The sequence below is a fragment of the Gobius niger genome (assembly GCF_951799975.1).
Source record: "Gobius niger genome assembly, chromosome: 16".
NCBI classification, from domain to species: domain Eukaryota; kingdom Metazoa; phylum Chordata; class Actinopteri; order Gobiiformes; family Gobiidae; genus Gobius; species Gobius niger.
The window spans coordinates 20,268,524-20,287,554 of NC_136867.1; the positions used below are offsets into that span (position 1 = coordinate 20,268,524).

At 40.6% G+C, this 19,031-nt stretch overlaps 1 protein-coding gene across 2 annotated transcripts in view; it reads right to left on the bottom strand.

The window, feature by feature from the left end:
- Positions 1 to 471, bottom strand: part of stag1a (STAG1 cohesin complex component a) — a 50,663-nt gene extending 50,192 nt beyond the window's left edge. The window contains exon 1 of one of the 2 annotated variants that reach the window (XM_079573376.1): positions 293 to 471. The gene's annotated coding sequence lies outside the window, so the exon portion shown is untranslated. The remainder of the gene's footprint in view (positions 1 to 292) is intronic. The other variant, XM_079573375.1, reaches the window with a different exon arrangement.
- Positions 472 to 19,031: the final 18,560 nt, after the last annotated feature.

Sequence of the window (19,031 nt, forward strand, 5' to 3'; positions counted from 1 at the left end):
CTCTTTATTTGTTGACAAGCTAAACAGCAGCGGCCGATGGCGAGGGGTGTCAAAAGGGCCGCGCGCGCCGATGGCCACCCGCGCCTTTACCGGGGGCTGTCGTGGCGAAAAATCAAGGCTAGCGCTGAAGCTAAACGGCTCAGCTCGGGCTATAATGTAACTGGGGAAGAGAGAAAGCCGCTAGCGCCCATCCCCCCATCGCCCAGTCTTCCCTGTCTGCGTCCACCATCTTTAATCTGAGCTCCGTCTGCCTGCCCACCTCAAAACAGCACAAAAAACACCGCGCACTCACCTTTCACGACCATCTCCGAGCCGATTACCCCGCTTCGGAACAAAATGTCGATTTTAGTTTTAATAAAGTCTGTTTTATAATATTGAAAATTGGGCTTGTGAGCGGAACCGCGCCTTGAGAGAAGAGCAGCAATCCTAAACCGCCATCTGGTGGTACTCTCGTCTCTGTGATGCAGCGGGAGCGGCGCAGCCTCAGACCGGGCCGGAGGTGCCCTCTGGCGGACACAACGCACACGACGAGCCGCCGCCGCCGCTGCTGCTGCTGCGGAGGCGCGCTACAGGGGCGAGCTGCGGAAAGGGAGGAACCGCAGGACCCGCCAACACAGCACTGGCACATGAGGAGAGACTTCTCTGTGGAGATGTTTACTGCACAAGTCTGCGGCACAGGGGCCTATAACGACATGCTCATCAGGAGGATGGAGGCTTTACAAATCTGCAGCCAAGGTCCAACTTTTGAATGAATCCACAAGTGTGCCTGGGCATATGGGGCTTGCATAGGCACATTTTAGGCCAGGAAAAAAAAAAAGTTGGCTTGTTTATTCATTCAGCCTTTCATCTCATTTTTGTTTAGCCTATGTGTGAGTGTTAAGAGCCCAGTGAAGAGGCCTTATGTGGGGAGGACTTGGACCATTTTATGATCTTTGGTTCTTTCCCAGTCAAAGAGCTGAAGCACACACTGTGATTGCTCAATGCTCAGTACTGCTTTGCTAGTATATACCCAATTAAATAGGCTCCAATGAGTTTACTTGAACATAATCTAACACAGACTAATTTTGTTTGAGGAAAAAAAAGACTGACTGACTACACAACAGTGGTGAGTCATTTTAAGTTATTGGTTTCCTAACTAGTGAGGGCCATGAAACTGTCCAAATGACCTAAACTTCAGTGTCGTTTGTCTCCATGTAGCCCAGAGGCGGGAGTTGGACATGGATAACCCCAATTACTTTCTATATATTCTCACATTAATCACTCTCATCCTTGTGGCCTTGTGCTTCCTCAGTACAATTAAGTGAAAGCAACAGTGGATTCCACTGTCCATAATGTCTTGTTCAAGTGTTGGTAGGTTTGTTTGGATTAATTTGACATAGTCGCATTACACAAGTGTTTGAGACGGGTGAAATGACTGTAGCTGTTGTCGCTGATTATTTTATGGTGTAAAAACAGGGATGATGAACGTACTCACATAATAAATGAACTGGTTCTTTTTGTAGCTTCTTATAAAAAAAAAGTTGATCAGGAAAACTGTCTCCGAACTGAGAGAGTCATGTCTTTTTACCATTCATGGTAGCTTTAAGAAGCAATCAATTGATATTTGATATTGGCTTCACCTTTCAATCCTGGCCCCCCAGCGTATAGCTAACCTCAGGGTCTCCAGATGATGTTGAGACATACGATTGCTGCACAAGAGAGATAAAACACCTGCTACACACAACAATAAAACCACAAAATCTTGAAAGAAATAGGCTATTGGTTTAGGATGACCAGACCCCTTGTCTAGTCTGCAAATGCCAACCTACTTATTTGTACAAAGCAATGCTTGAGTTTTAGCCATTTGTTTATTGGGGGAAAAAATAGTGCTGTGATCCAAAACACTTTCCAACCCCTTACAACATGATTAATATGTAATATATAGATTCTCTTTGATTAGCCTTTATTGCAGGAACATCAAAACTATGGGCATACTTTGCTTTATCGCCATCAAATATGAGCAATTTATCTTAGACAATACATCTATTTATTAGCTTTGAAATATGTTTAATTTGGCTATTACAGGTTCTCATGTTTCAGTAATTTATTGCACAGATGCCTTCAAGCATCTATACAACAAATGACAGACTAATGCATGAAAAGAAAGACCCTATACATGTATAAGTAAAGAAAGCACAATAGCAAGTGTTGAACTGCTCAGTATCTCTTTGTTCTATTGTTTTAATCTTTTATTGAGCTTAGACACTCGAGCACATGCCGCCCGTCTCTGGATGCACAGATGTTTGCTATAGCAACCGCACGTCTCCTCAATAAAAGCTGCAGCCAGTTTCTCCTCTCAGGGTCATGCTGAGTATAAATACTGCATTATTTCTTATTATAGCCGGGCGCATGGCGTTCCACAGGTGCCAGCTCTGAACACCATGTTATCGATCACAAAATTATAGTTACACAATGGGAATAAAGTATGACAACTTAACTTAGAGCGATATTAAAACTTAAGACTCAAACATAGCGGATGGTAGAGCTCCTGGAAGATACCTAATTTCAATTTCTTCTGACAAGCTTGGCAATTAGATCTTTTCAATTCAAGCTTCAGTGCTCAATGGCCATTTTAAACACATTCAGGCACATTACCACGGTATTAGCTGCTGAACTAATATCAGGAAACGGAGATGGAGACATTATTTTGCTATTTTGAAAGTGCTCTCGATTACCCCACAACGGTAATTGCAGCCTTTGCAGTTTGCTTATTGCAACCATTCAAATTGTGATGTCAATTATGGAGATTTCTAAGCGTGCGGAGATCAAATCCATCCATCCCTTTTCTTCCACTTGTCCGTTGCGGGGTCGATTTGGGCAGCTCCAACAGCTGCCCAAATCACATTGCACCAGCCCCTTCTGGCTCCTCCTGCAGGTGGTGGTTCCACAGAAGGACGGCCTCATGGTTCTAACCGGGCCTGTTGGTCTCTCATAAGGGGCATCTGAACCGCTCTTTGTCTGAGCCGTCACCTAGGACCTGTTTGCCATGTGAGACCCTACCAGTGCATGAAGCCCCCGACAACAGAGCTCCCAGGATCATTCGGGTGCTCAAACCCCTCCCACCACGTTAAGGTGGCGCTTCCAGGAGGGGTAAAAAGAAGAATCCTTTGTTCCATTTCAGGGCAACTCTAACAACTCCATTAAAGTGATAGTATGTCAGTTTAAAGGAATAGGCCACCGTTTTTACATGATGAGATATGTTCTTACCATAGACGAGTTGATGCGTACCTGTCGGGTCTTTGTGCGTGCGCTCAGTCACACATTGTTAGCATTTAGCCTCTTCCAGCATAGGTATAGCTCCAAACTGGGGTGAAATTAGAAGCCACAGAGCTGTTCCACGTTTTCCCTTTTTAAATACAGTTACGTGAAAAGTTACACCATCCAAGTACAGTTACACAAAATGAAACATGTCGATTTTCTAAGCGTATAAAAAGGGGAACTATATTGTAAGGCATAGTAACACCTTAGGAGCGTCGTCTGTGCAGTAAAGTCGAAGTGCTCCTGAGGTATTATTATGTTGGGAGAGGCTAAATGCTAACAACATCTTTGGTCTATTTGAGTGACTGAGTGCACGCACAAAGACCAGACAGTTACGCATCAACTCGTCTAAGCTAAGGTAAGAACATATCTCAGTATGTAAAAATGGTGGCCTATTCCTTTAAATGCTTTAAATTCAATAGATTATCTAGTTCCTCCCTTTGCTGATTTTAGCAACTAATCAGATGCCATCACTTTGACCAATGAGACGAGCTTTCCTGTGAACCGGTCGGCCCGACAGGTCCAATCAGGGGAGAAGGGGAAGGGAGCTTGATAGTTTACTTTCAAATTTCACTCTCACTTTGCAATCTTACAGACTGTCGCTTTAATCAGTAGCTTGTTTGCCTGTTTTTGTGTCACAGGATTTCAGTGGCTGGAGGAGGCAGATATGGGCCTGTGAGAGGTATACACTCTGGACAGTTCACCGACACTCGTTCATTATGGAAAAATGAAGCTCCGTCTTTCTGAGGATGTTGCATAGGCCTGTAGATCATAAAACATTTAAATATACCCCTAAAAAAAGGACTATTATGTTTGTTCAATCACAATCATCTTTATTGTGACAGCTACAAGCCCTAGCAGATTTGATTATGTTCGGATGGGAAGAAACAGCCAAATATCCTGGCTTTAGTCATCATTGTATTCACACATAACGATCCTCCAGGGACGTCAGCAGTCACTTCTTGGCTTTAAATTTTAATAACAGCCTTTCAGCATATTTTAGAGCAAGCGTTTTAGACTTCCTCTTAGCTGGGCTGGGTTGGGCTAGATTGAGTTGATGTCTATAAATACTGTGTGTCCTTAAGTTGGCTGAAGTTTTTTGGACTGACCTTTTCTTTTGGAACTTATGTTGCGGGGCTCAACATTGATTTTTTTTTTCTTCTTTTTTTTCTTCACTGGCAGCTGTGGCAAGTCTTTTTCAAATGTTATAGCCACTTGGTAGATACAATTGAGTCTAACAAATGCAATATTCAAGAATGAGTTGCTAAACCTGTGCCCCCACATCAATTACTTATGTTGCATTTTCAGCCCACACTGATCCACGTCCAGTGTCAGATTTATGAGCTCATAAATATAACAGTATAACAGACACGGCTTCCGGCCACACGGCAAGTGCACTAACAGTCAGTGAGGATTTGTGAATGACGTCCACGTCCTTCAGTGTTTTGGCCTGGTCTGTTTCACAAAGTTATTTTGGAAGGGAGACTCATTATCTTAGCTAAATTAAAGACCAATCACAGACAAATTCATTAAATGCTCATCTGCACTTTGACATCTGCACATCTTCCTTCATGGACTTTATGTATATTCCCGTCTCTTGCAAAGAATAACTGTTGTAACACTGTGAAATACTCTAGAGCCATTATTGCCATTATTATTCACACTTACAGCCTCCACCCGCAACCTGTTGTGCCGAGTTTTCAATCTGTGTCATGGGGGCTTCCAGTATCTCCAGCCCTTTCTCTTTCCTCAAATGTGATTTCTACATGGCAAAACATCTCATATATGCATCAATTCAGATTTATAGAGGCAGTTTCACCAAATTACGGAGTTATGAATTTACGTTTAACACATTCGGAAAATAGTTTGATGCATTTATTAACTACTAAATGGAAAATTAATTATGTTTTTTCCATTGTGTTGAATTAGCATGATGGCGACTACCTGCCCAGGGTTGTCCTATAGTTATTCAAGGATCCTCAAAGTATAAGTACCCCTCTGCCATTTTCATTTTAGAGAATAAACTCTCATAAAGGATCCTAAGGCGCCACATTACAAGATCCAATGACTAAAACCAAACAAAATAAACACAAAGTCACAACTAGTGTTTGTGTGCACAACTCCTGTTAAATCTCAGTCACTGAATTTGGAGCTTTTTGGCTTTCAAAGGAGGAATGGTGTGCCCACAGTAAAGTAAAACAGAGGGAAGGTTTTCTCTCGCATTACACCTTGTGCTTGTGTGTGTATATGCAACCCAAATCTGTCATTTATGTTTTAGCTTTCGCTAAATTTAGTCACTTGACTGAGTGCCAGCAAAGTCCTGTCAGGTACAGAAGCCATAAGTTTGAGAACATGCACTACCGTTGCAAGTCTGGGGTCTATAGCTTCTCTAATCAGCACAACAGTTTTCAGCAGTGCTAGCATAATTGCAACACGATTAGCTAACACAATGTACTTAGAACACTGGAGCGATGGTAGAAATGCACCTCTGCACACCTATGGATTAAAAATCACCCGATTCCTGCTAGAATAGGCATACACAACATCAACAATGTCTAGACTGTGTTTACAATTAATTTAATGTTATCCTCATTGAAAAAAAGCAGTGCTTTTCTTGAAAAAGTAAGGACATTTCAAGTGACCCCAAACCTTTGAACGGCAGTGTATGTAGCCTACCTAAAATGCAAAAAGCCTCTCAGTAGCTAATTTGTTTTGCTGTTGAGAATGTGTATTTTTGTTTTTTGGCCATTATTAAACATATTCAACTGTATAAGTTGGATGGGGTTGGCATAACTAAGTTTTATTTGCTTCATCCTATCCTCCTTTTGAGCATTACTGTGTTTTTCTTTTTCTAATAGTTTAACTGTTATCAATGGCTTGCAAATACTACCATAAGATTCATGAGGCTCACCATAAAACCGAGAGATGACTGCTGCTGCTTACTGCTTTGCTGTAAGACTGTTTTTACATGGTTTCTACACCTGCTCTATTTTTAATCTCCTCTGACCTTGCTCACAGTGCTTTTCCCATTTGCAGCTCTGACGCGATTCACAGCCTCTCTCTGTATCTCTCTGAGTCTCCCAAGCCCTTTCCTCTCTGCACAGCGCTGATGTAAAATGCATGAAGGCTGGAGCAAAACCCATTCAAGTCTATCACAGCCTCCAACACGCAACATTCAGTGGACAAGCCACGTTGCCGTCGGTCTGTGACTAAAGCAACAGAGTGTGTTTGGTGGAACCACCTTCAATCCTGACAAATAAAATATTCTTTTCAGCTTTACATGAAATAAGAGATGATCAAAAGTCTAACCATTAGATCAGTGGTTCTCAAGCTATACCACTGGTGGTATTTGTACTTCTTCAGATGGTTTTCTGACTATTTATCTATCTTGTTTATTTATTGGTTTATTGGGACAGAGCAAATTAATGAACTGATCTATGATCTATCTATCTATCTATCTATCTATCTATCTATCTATCTATCTATCTATCTATCTATCTATCTATCTATCTATCTATCTATCTATCTATCTATCTATCTATCTATCTATCTATCTATCTATCTATCTATCTATCCATCCATCCATCCATCCATCCATCCATCCATCCATCCATCCATCCATCCATCCATCCATCCATCCATCCATCCATCCATCCATCCATCCATCCATCCATCCATCCATCCATCCATCCATCCATCCATCCATCCATCCATCTACTTCTGACATACTTGTACAGATTGGCAATCACTGCATTGACATTGAACTGAGATTCTGGACTGTAATTTTCAATTCAACTCTGAAAAAATTAACTCAAGCTATCGTCGATCAAGAGAACAGGGTATAATACAACACGTGTTTTACAATATCTGGATGGTGAACAAACTAAGTCATGGCATTTACAGTATCCTGAGGAAGTCATAGTGCATATATAATTGGTGTGATTGGTATAATCTGCCAACAGTTCATTCAGCCTTTAGGAAAGACTCTTTGGGGGTCCATAAAAAGCATTTGGTTTGACATTGCTACTTACCAAAAGCAATAGGATTATTTTCAAGTTGTTTATATAATGACAAAGAGCCGAGTCTTGCACAGTTTAATTCATATCTTCATTAGTCAACACTTCTCTTCATTCTCTCTGGCCTTGTCCCTGTGAGTCCTCGTGATGAATGGGGCCGTCGGACGCGTGTCTCCAGTCGTGCTCCACTTGTTTCTGCTCCATCAGCTCCTCCGTAAATTAGAACCAGCCACGAATCTCCGCTTTTAATAACGACATGACGTTTAGAGTTCATAAACATCCCTCTTTCCCCCCGCAGCTCAAACCCTTGCGGGACAACGTCGTTCGAGTGTGTTTGTGCAAACCATCTGAACAAATGCAGGTTTGATCTGCACATGAAGTTTTCATGGTCATTCAGTTCTAGTTCAGGGGTAAAGACCACAACTACTATTCATCATTCACTCCATAATCAGTGGTGGCAAATTACAATTGTAGCCACAGCTGCCCTAGGGACCAATTTTCTGGTTACCAACCAACTCATTCACACAGGAAGGGCGGGTGAAGTGTCTGGCTCAAGGACACAATGTCAATCAGCACCAATGGCGAATTAATTAACAAATATGTGGAATTTTAATCTCTTAACTGAGTGCGTTTTCTCCAGTTCGGCTTTACCCAAATCTAAAAGCTTCTCGACTTGTCACTTTTTCATCACTTTTTTGTGGCATTTTGGTCACTTTTTTGTCATCCTTTTGTCACTTTTTTGACACTTTTTTGACACTTTTTTGACACTCTTTTGTCATTTCTTGTTGTGTGTTTGACACTTTTTCCTCACTTTTTTGTTGTGTTTTTGTCACTTTTTCACTACTTTTTGTGGTCTTTTTGTCACCTTTTTGTCATCCTTTTGTCACTTTTTTGTCACTCTTTTGTCATTTCTTGTTGTGTTTTTGACACTTTTTTGTGGCTTTTTTGTTGCATTTTCATCCTCGTTTTCATTGCTATGTTGACACTTTTTTCCAGAAGCTTTTACATTTGGGTAAAGCCAATCTGGAGGAAATGTGTTTGGTTCAGGTGGGGGTTAAGAGGTCAGTTTTCTTGAAAAGCGCTAAATAATAATATAAATAAATAATAATAATAATAATAATAATAATAATAATTAACCCACAGTATCCAAATATGATCAGCTGAAAGTAATTGTTCATGTATCGATCATTGTACAGAATCTGTGGAAAATCTTTACACAGACAAACAATTAATCGATTGTGACTAAAAAGAAAAAGCCCAGGCATGCCCTTCATTTCATTCATTCTCCAGCCCTTTTATTTTTAACCCCATGTACTTTTTCTGCCTCAGTCTACCTCATCTTTGCACTTTACCTTTCTCCTTTTCAGCTCCAACCAATCTATCTTCTTCTTGTTCAATACTCGCTGCACTTGAGGTAAGATTTCTCATCTACATAATTTACATGGCTTTCTGAATGCACTCAAATAATTACGCCATGAAAAGGTCTGTTTCTGTTTGTATATTTCCAGAGCGGCATAGCAGGCATAGCATAGAATAGCATAGAAAGGTAAAGCGTTGAGCCGCATGCAGCAGCAGCGGCAGAGGAAGGATTTGTTAAACTCTTCACCCCCATCTGAACCAAGCAGATTTTCTCTAGTTTGGCTTTACCCAAATCTAACAGCTTCTTGAAAAAAAAGTCAAAAAAGCAACAAAAACATGGCGGAAAAGTAACAATAGCACAAGAAAAATGCAACATAAACCTGACAAAAACAAGACAACGAAACTATGAAACACATGAGAGATAAAGAGATTAAAAAAAAGAGGCAAAAAAGAGATGAAAAAGAGAGGACAAAGAGATAAAAAGGGATAAAAAAAGAGGACAAAGAGAAGACAGATTAAAAGAGATTAAAAACAGGATGACAGAGATGAAAAAAGGCATGAAAAAGAGACAAAAAAGAGAAGACAAAGAGATAAAAAAGAGATGAAAAAAGAGACAAAAAGAGATGAAAAAAGGGACGACAGAGATAAAAAAGACATGAAGAAAGAAACGAAAAAAGAGATGAAAAAGAGACAAAAAAAGAGAAGACAAAGATGTAAAAAAGACATGAAAAAAGAGACAAAAAAGAGATGAAAAAGAGACAAAAAGAGATAAAGAGATGAAAAAAGAGAAGAGATAAAGAGATGAAAAAAGAGACTTTAAAGAGAAGACAAAGAGATAAAAAAGACATGAAAAAAGAGATAAAAAAGAGACGACAAAGAGATTAAAAAAGATTTTTAAAAAGAGATTCAAAAAGAGACAAAGAGTGATGAAAATACAACAAAAACACTAAAAATGTGACATAAACGTGACAAAAAAGCTACGATGAGTTTTGTAGGTCACATATTAACCACATTTTTATAGCTTTGTCACTTTTCTGTTGCTCTTTTTTGTCTTTTTTGTTGTGTTTTTCTCACTTTTTTGCTGCATTTTCCTCCTTAGTTTTCGTCGCTATATAGACGCTTTTTCAAGAAGCTTATAGATTCGGGTAAAGCCAAACTGGAGAAAATGGGCTCCGTTCAGATGGGGGATTCGATGTAAAATGCAGATGTTCCCTATGTATGATGACAATAAAGTGGAACTTGACCACATTTTCACACTTTTACTAATCTTTCCTCATTATTTTACTTCCTGTTCTCATATTCAATGCAAATGAGCCGCTGTTTAACCATTTCAAGTGATAAAAAAGAGCAGAGAAATTCCCTTGCCACCAATTATTTCTGATCCACTGGTGTCGAGAGCGCGCTGATTGACTTGTCATGTAAAATCTGACTAATCTTCCTCTCCTTTCCATTAAAACCGCTGACTTCAGGGAAACGCAAATTCAAACCGTCCTTTTCTGTGGCTTCACCTTCACCTTCACCCTTGGCCGGGCAAAACTTCCACACACATTCTCAGGAAACTTCTATACTTCCATATTCTCAGATGGACTTTAATGTGAAGATGATAACGTTGGAATTGTTAGGGTGTTTGTGATCCATGCTCCTGTCAGCCTTTACGAGCCTTTTCAGCAAAAACAAGCAAATCTCAGCACCATCAGCAGCAGCGTAAAAGCAACGCCGGTTTCTTATCTTGTTCTTTTATTACAGCCGTCCCACAATTTCACACTTCACTTGATGGGAATGTATAAGAAAAGCTTTCCTTTATGTGTGGTCTCCTCTCGGTGCTGCTGGGTTTTTGTCTTCCTTATTTTCTTTACTTCTTCTTGTGGTAAACTCTTTAAAACAACATTGCGGTAACAATAAGCAATCGTTTACAATCTATGCACAATCTAGTGTGTGCTAAACATCCGCCAAACAAATAGATTAGTGTACAATTTGGGCACAGTTGAGAAAAAAAGATGTTGTTTCTTCAGTTTTTAGGACTAAATTATTCATGAGACAGATGACAGACTTGTTACGCAACAGTTTCAATCCATAATTTAGGATTTTTTGGTATGCATTTTTTAAAAGATACTGCTTTTAAAGTTGGGGTTGGAATTTTCGCTGCAATAATTGGATGTTTTACCTCAGGTCAGATGAGGGTTAAGAGATAATATTAAAGATTGTTTTTACCAAATCATGTTTTGATTGTAGAAAAACACTTAAGAAATTAACAGACAACATGTCTTTGCAGTGTTTCAGCTCGCCTCTCTTAAAGCAGATCTAATTCATGCCCCTAGAGGCCCTATGCGCCACTGCAGGTGTCGTAGCATGTTGTGTTTTTATTTGTATTTATTAATTGTCCGCGAGAGTAAATACTACGTTGACAGAAAAGACAAAGGGAGAGAGGGATATATTACATTGTGCCACAACCCCATTACACAATGGAGATAATTTCTCTCAGACTTGGCTTGCTTTGCCTGCTAGCCTGTAGCTTCTTCTTGTGCACTGCGCCTCCGGGTCGGAGCAGGGAAAGCTGCAATTGTGGTTTTCTGGCCAGAGACACCAGGGGGAGATGAAAGACCCCCCAATCCTCCCATTAACACTTGTATTACCCCCAGAGGGACTACGAAAAGGATTTATTAAGGTAAACAAGTTACTTACTACTGCTTTAAAACCTGCCTGTAACCTGCCTGTAAGCTCATCTCCATGGCGATGTTGGCTATAGCAGCCAAATAGGAAATTTTCCCAAGGGCAGAGCAACAGTGTGCACGAGTTACAAGACGACCCGCACTACTATCTGAACCACTACTGCCCCAGATATATTGTCTTTTAACCTCTTAACCCCCACCTGAACCAAATGCATTTTCTCCAGTTTGGCTTTACCCAAATCAAAAAGCTTCTTGGAAAAAAAGCATCAAAACAGCAACAAAATGCGATAATAACGTGACATAAAAGGCACAAAAGAGTGGCAAGAAAAGACTATAGGTAAAAAACACAACGTAACACGCAAGGAAAGAGATCAGTTTTGTTGGTTTTAGCTTTGAAATGAGAGGTTACACTGGTCTATAGCTGTCCAGTCAAGAAACTTTTGAAAGATAGATGAAGATTTGGGTGTGGACAGCCGAACAGGAGAAATGGTTCAGGTGGGGGTTAAAAGGTTAATAAGTCAGTTATAGTGAATAAACTGTATAAATTCAGATTTCACTTTGTTTTTTGGGAGGTTTAAAAGCTCAATAAACAGGTTTTGAATTAGAAATGGGAAAATCCATTTGAGAAACCTTCAACAAAGTACAAGAGAAAATTACTTCTGTACCTGTGCATATGTGAGAAAAACACATTTTGAGAAAATGGCCCTTGAAATGGCAGTTTCCATTATAAATTCATGGAGAAATGAAAGTTTAAAAACGCAGCCAACTGGCCCCAAATCCTCCAAACCTACCAACGACATCCATCCCCACCTGTTTCCCCAAACCCAAACTGCAGCCACAGGATTACAGGCGCTGCCCCGAATGAACGAATAACTCCATGACTCTACGGTGTCCGTCTCTGATTGGCTGTAACCATGGAAACAATTCTACCTCTCTCCTCTTTATCCTTTGGAGAAATAGCCCGCAGCTAATGTAGGAATAAAATAGACGTATCATCTGTCGGTGCAAATCTTGTGAATCTCTCTCAGGAGCTGGTCAGTGTCAGAATAGCCCCCGGGGTCGCGCTGTATTACAAAGCAGTGGAAGAGGAAGGATTGGTGGCTGCGTGTGAATGGATATTTTTGTGTCTGTTAGAAAGTATTGGATAGCCCACAACATGTGAAAGGGCTTTAGGGAGTCTCTGGGCCAGGTCCAGTCGAGTTAAGCATCATGAAACATCGCTCTCTCCCTTCCCTTTCCTTCCCTGCCCCTTCCTCCTTTTCTCGGCTTCCACCTGCTCTCAAAAACGGTGCTAACAAACCCGCAGAGACACTGAACTCTTTCCACCAAGAGTTTGCGATCTAATATCTTTGGATGCACGTGTGGTAGATGACTTTGACCTTTTAGCTTTGATCACATGTTTATAAAACACATACAACTAGACCTGAGTATAGGAGCCAGAAAAGGCCAATTTACACCTGTATAGTTTTCATGTTCAGTGCACGTTGGGTTGTTTACTCTTTCCCAATTAATTTAACCCAAGCTCCTTAAGCTCTTAACCCCCACCTGTAATGACTGAGCACATTTTTTTTCCAGTTCGGCTTCACCCAAACCTAAAAGCTTCTTGATAGATGTGTCAGTGAAAACGAGGATGACACATGACAATACAACAACCGAGCAGCAAAAGACTGAAAAGAAGAAGCAAAAAAAAAGACACAAAAAAGAGCCAGAAAAGCAACAAAAACACAATTTAAAAAAGCAACAAAAACGCGACAAAAAGGAAGGAAAAAAGTGATGAAGAAAGCCAATCTAAAAGCTTCTTGAAAAAATCATCAGAATAGCGACAGAAACGTAAATGAGGATGAATACGCAGTAAATCAAGCGACAAAAAAGCTGCAAAAAAGTGACGAAACGGCGACAAAACAGGCGACAGAAAAAGCATCAAAAAGAGATGATAAAACAACAAAACAGTCACAAATAAAGACAAAAAGGCCACAAAAATGTGACTAAAAAGCACCAATAATACAACGAAAACGTGAAAGCGAAAAATCCTAGCTCGGTTTTGGAGGTCTTAGCTTTCAAATGAGGCGTTACACTGGCCCATCGGCTGCAAGCTCCTGTCGATGAGCTTTTAGATTTGGGTAAAACTGAACTGGAGAAATGTGCTTGGTTCAGGTGGGAGTTAAGAAGCATTTATGGCAGACTAAAACAATCAACAGTCATTTTTTTGACTGATTAACAAGGACCAGGAAAAAACAAAGGTCAGTCCAAAAGATGGAGCAGAGATAACCACTTCACATTTAAGGGAAATAGTGTAGACTTCACTGTTTTGTGCTGTAAGGATAGAAAACACATGCTTTTGAACGCTGTTGAGAGTTTTATAAGTAGGTCAGGGCTCAGGGGTGTAAGCAAACTTTTGAAGCGGATAAATTAGTCGAGTGCTGTCTGGGTCTGTATCTGAGAAGAATGATCATTTCATACAATGCATCCGGGTGATATCTGGTGACTTATTCATTGTGGTGGAGGGTAATTGCCATCACTGCCATTGTCTGCAGAATCTAGAGCAGCTACAAAAGTGCTGTGATATAAATGCCTTCTAATGGGGCCACCGAAAAACTTTTAACAAGGCTTCTGAATCTTGCTCTGCATTTTAAATATGCTGTGGTTCTACTTCTTATCCATAAAAAGAAAATTGTGTGACATTTTCAAGGACGACATAATGTAACTGCTTAAATAGCCTCAAAATAACATACTGCAACAAATATGATGCATTTTCCATCAAAATTTGCAATGCCTTTAATCATTTTTACTGCTGTTTCTTCCTTGTGCCACTTAGCGAGCTGCATTTTTGCATCCATCTTCATTTGCCCCGTGTCAGACACACTCAGATCCTTGCTTATTCATCCTGCTTCATGCACCTTTAAGGATCAGAAGAGTAGGGCGGGGTATTGTAAAAATGATGCAAATACCTGAACGTTACTTTTTTCGATACCTACACTAGAATATTTGTCATCAAGAACCAGAAAACAACAGAACAATAATGTGTGGAAGATATGCAAATTTACAATAATGAAGCCTAGGCGTTAATTCAACCAGGTAGACTCATTTCAGCATCACCTCCAGCCAGTGACCGCTTCTGAGAGGGCCACACCTCCACCTCAGCCCATCAGCGTATGAGCCGCACCTCCGTAGTGGCCAATCATCGCCCTCAGTCCCACTTTTAAGCCCCAGCAATCATGGTTCGTTCGCTTCCCAGCTGCATTGCGACCCACCTCCGCCCCATCTCCGCCTCTTCTCCCTGCTGCGTCTTCACGGGTCTCCATACCACCACCAGTTCAGGCTCTGGGGAAGACATCCCTAACTCCAAGCTGTTCATCCATACTGACTTTCATACATACATCGATGTCTGCTGCCAGGGTCTGATCGCCAAAACTAATATTCACCTTTTTCCGCCCTGCCCACTTTTGCCTCTCTTTGCCTTAACTTGGCACTTCTGGCTTTGTTAACTGATAGGAGAAAAGGGGCAGGCACAATTCATGGCGGCAATTCATGTTTGATCCAGGTTGAATTGGGTTCATCTCCGATGTCAACAAATGTGCGAAAAATGGGGAGTCATTTGGGGGGGGGAAATGGGAGAAAATCTGGAAAAATTGTGGGAAAAATCAGGGGAAAAAATTGTCAAAAATGGGAAGGAAAATGGGCAAAAATAGGTAAAAAAAAAAAAAAAAAAAAGGAATAAAGTGATTAAAAAATGGGTGAAAGTGGGGGGGAAAAATAGTAAATAGGTGAAATATTTAAAAAAAAAGTTACAAAATGAGCAAAAATTAGGAAAAAAATGGGGTAAACACGTTGCAAAAAAACAAACCAAAAAAATCAAAGTGAGAAACCAACCATGTCATTTACTGTAATTCTGTCCCTGGACCAACAACATCAAAACGTGGATCTAAAGATATAAGCACCTAAACCTTTACAGTCCCCAGCCCTACATAAGAATCTCTTATGTAAATGTATGCACCATGGAGGTCTCAAAATCCCAGACCTCATTCTTTTTACCAGTACGTTTTATGGAAATGTACTAAACCAGAAGAAGGACTGAGGATTATGTTAAGGTACGCTTTACTGTCCCTGTTGGGTCAACTTGTCAGGAACACTGGTGCTAATAAGCCTGTGTGCAGACAACTACATATGAACCAACTGAATACAAATCTAAACCAGTTTAAGTCAGGAAAATGTCTGAATCAGGACTAAAACCAAGAAATATGGGTATAGACCTCATTATTTGAAGTGTTCAGCTCCCGTTGACTACTAACAGGTGCTTTCCTGAAGAGAAAATCTGTGTAATTCAGCTGTCACAATGCCCTAGTGATTAGGCCACAATAATATGCTTGGTTGACATGGAAACAATCGCTTAATTTAACCAACCAACCTGCAATTAGCCAAATGGGAGCTGTTGCTTTGGCACAACTTAATTACTGGATAATTTGCAGCGTGTTAAATTTAGATGAATAGCTCTCTTTTAATGGCATGGTCAATAGCACACATGTGAGAGTGTGTTTTTTTTTTCCATTGACCGCTGTTTGCCTTGTTGATTCCCTTCAGGCTTGGTCGGTCACTGTATAGTGTTAACAGCTCGAGGCGCGGCCCGGTCTGGTATAGGCCTGAACTCAGCTGCTTTTGGCTAAAGGTTAATGTGACTTCGAATGGAGCGCGGCCCGCGAGATGTACAGGAGAGCAAAATGTCAAAGCAATTACTGTCCGCCGCTGGTGTTGGGAGGACTGAGTCAAAAGAGTCAAAACACACAGGAACAGGGGAAAAACAGGAGACAAATGAATGCACTTTTGGGTAACACATGGCTACAAAGGTGTTTACCAAAGCAACAGGTTCAGGCACACAAAATGAGCAGCGGAAAGACAAATACACTTTCTGGTATGTCTGAACATTTTTAAGCTGAATATGAGAATTAGATATTTAAAAAAAGCAATGGGCCTGTTACAATTTTTCCCGCTCACTTTGGTACATTTCTCTGATCAGATCTGATATTTTCTTCTGTGTTGTTTTGTTCCACTGTCAGTCTCTTATGTCATAAAGTGAAAATGCATTATTCAGGTTCTCGCCGGATTTTTGACCCTTAAAGGAATAGGCCACAGTTTTGATATATTCTTACCTTATAAGACGGCGTTAGCATATAGCCTCTCCTCTTCTCATCTATGGATCCAAACGGACATGAAGTTAGAAGCAACCAAGCTCTTCCACGTTTTCCCGGTTTAAAAATGGTTACACGAGCTTTTACGCTGGTAAGTTCATGAAATTGATTCAAATGCTTTATAATTAGATGCACAAAGCCTTTTCCCCAAAAATGTCTGAGTTTACAAGTTTCAAGTTTAATGGTTTTGTATAGCCCAATATCACAGGGCCTCACAGAGCTGCACCAAACATTAAGGCAATAAAACAGAGCAATAAATATGACAATTAAAAGTTCAGGTAAATATAATGGCAATTATAATGTCCAATAGGAGGTAGCGACGAGCGGCGCGGGTGTCCCCTGTCCTTAGACTCTCCAGCACGGCAAGGAAAAACTCAAAAACCAGGCAGGAGAAAAGAGAAACCTTGGGGAGAACCACAGGAGAGATCCATTCCCATGGACGGACAGGCTATTTACAATATACTGCAGGAGGCCTGATTTCATTCCAATGCTCGAAAAATAAATCAGCTACGGCCTTTAACTTTGATTCATTGACTATAAGCATTTTGAGCAGGTGATGTTTTTCTATTGTATTTCGTCGTTTGTACGAATTGTTTTGAGAAATGCACTTCAACATAATTTCTCAAATCGCCAAAGCGACCGGGAAAAGGTGTAAATATAAGTTTGACTTTTTGTCTTACACTAAGTAGAAATTCATACAAATACATACACCCCACGTCTTGCTTTCTGTGCATTGTTTTCTTTATTTGCTACACTGAGGAAAGCACTGAGCTCAAACACTTCTACTACTATTGAGTGTTATGCAGCTTGAGGCTATTGTGTATATTGTGTAGCCTCCAACTGCATATCTCTGCACTAATAATGATTGCTGTGTGGTTGCAGATTTCTTTGGTCCTGAGCAGTTGAACTAAATACACTATGGGCTTTAAGTTGGCTACACCCTCACAGTGGACATAGAAAGTCAAATAGGGCTATTACAGTAGGAGGAAGATTTCTTATATTTCTGCCTAAATTACTCAGTTAGTAAACAGTGTCTGCTTAATCTAACACCACCCACACATTTAGAACACCCTTAGATTCAATAACCGATGGACCCTCCTTTGGCAGCGATCCAGACGTTTCCTGTAGTTGCAGATTAGACATCAGGATGAATCTTGGACCATTGCTCTTTACAAAACTGTTGCAGTTCAGCGAGATTCCTGGGTTGTCTGGTGTGAATGACTTTCTTGAGGTCACGTCACAGCATCCCATTCAAGTTTAGGTCAGGACTTTGACTGAGCCCTTCAAGAACATGTATTATATTCTTCGGAAACCATTCTGAATTTGCTTTTGTGCTTTGGGTCATTGTCTTGTTGCAGCTCCATCCTCTGTTGAGCTTCAGCTGCTGGACAGATGGCCTCAAGCTTTTCTGCAAAATATCTTGATAAACTTGTGAATTTGTTTTTCCCTTGATGATAGCACATTTTCCAGGCCCTGAGTCAGCAAAGCACCTCCACACCATGATGCTCCCTGCACCGTACTTCACAGTCAGGATAAAGTTTTGGTGTTTTTGGCAATAGCAATGGCAATGGTTTCCTCTGTGGCGTTCTTCCATGAACCCCATTCTTGTTCAATGTTTTACATATTGAAGATGTGTCAACAGAGATGATGTTTCTGTCTTGAGCTGACACTCTAGGGTTCTTTTTTGTTTTGTTTTGCTCATTGAGTATTCTACTCTGCATCTTTACAGGGCGGCCCCCACTTGGAAGTGAAGCAACAGTGCCAAACTCTCTCTATTTGTAGACAATTTGTCTAACCGTGGATTTATGATCATCATGGCTTTTAGAGATGATTTTGTAACCTTTTCCAGCTTCATACAAATCAACAATTCTTCTACCTCAGTGATTGGACTTCAGGTTGGATCACACCAGTCTCTAAATGTCTGCATAAACTTGCTTAGTCAGGGGGTGTACTCACTTATTCCACACTGAATGTTTACATGTTATGGCCAATGAAATGTATGATAAAATGTAAATGTTTGGGTGGCATTAAGCAGACACTGTTTACTCATTCTTGTGATTATAGTAAAGATCAGACCACATTTTATGAGCTATATAGGCAGAAATGTAAGAAATTCCAAACTGTGTTCTCACTTTTTCCACCCACTATAGTTGATAACAAACCTGGTTAAGTGAAGATCATTGGGAGGAAGGGCATCTGATGGCTGAAAACATGTAAGTAGCAAACCTAAAACGTGCACTGGAGGCTGATCCCCCAGGTGCTCAAAACCATCTGGCACAACATCTGGAGAAAGGTCCCTCGGGCTTACACTATGCTTCTTCACAGCTCCTGGCAGGTTGCTTCGGTGGCATTTTCAAACGATAAGCTCTACCTCAACCTTAATAATGTCATGCAGGCTATTGTGCTGCCCAGGGAAGCATCTGAATTTGCATATGCCAATAACAGCTTATATCTGATATAATCTTCAAGGGGTTGTCAAGTAGACTGTTTGCCATTTGCTTCCCCCT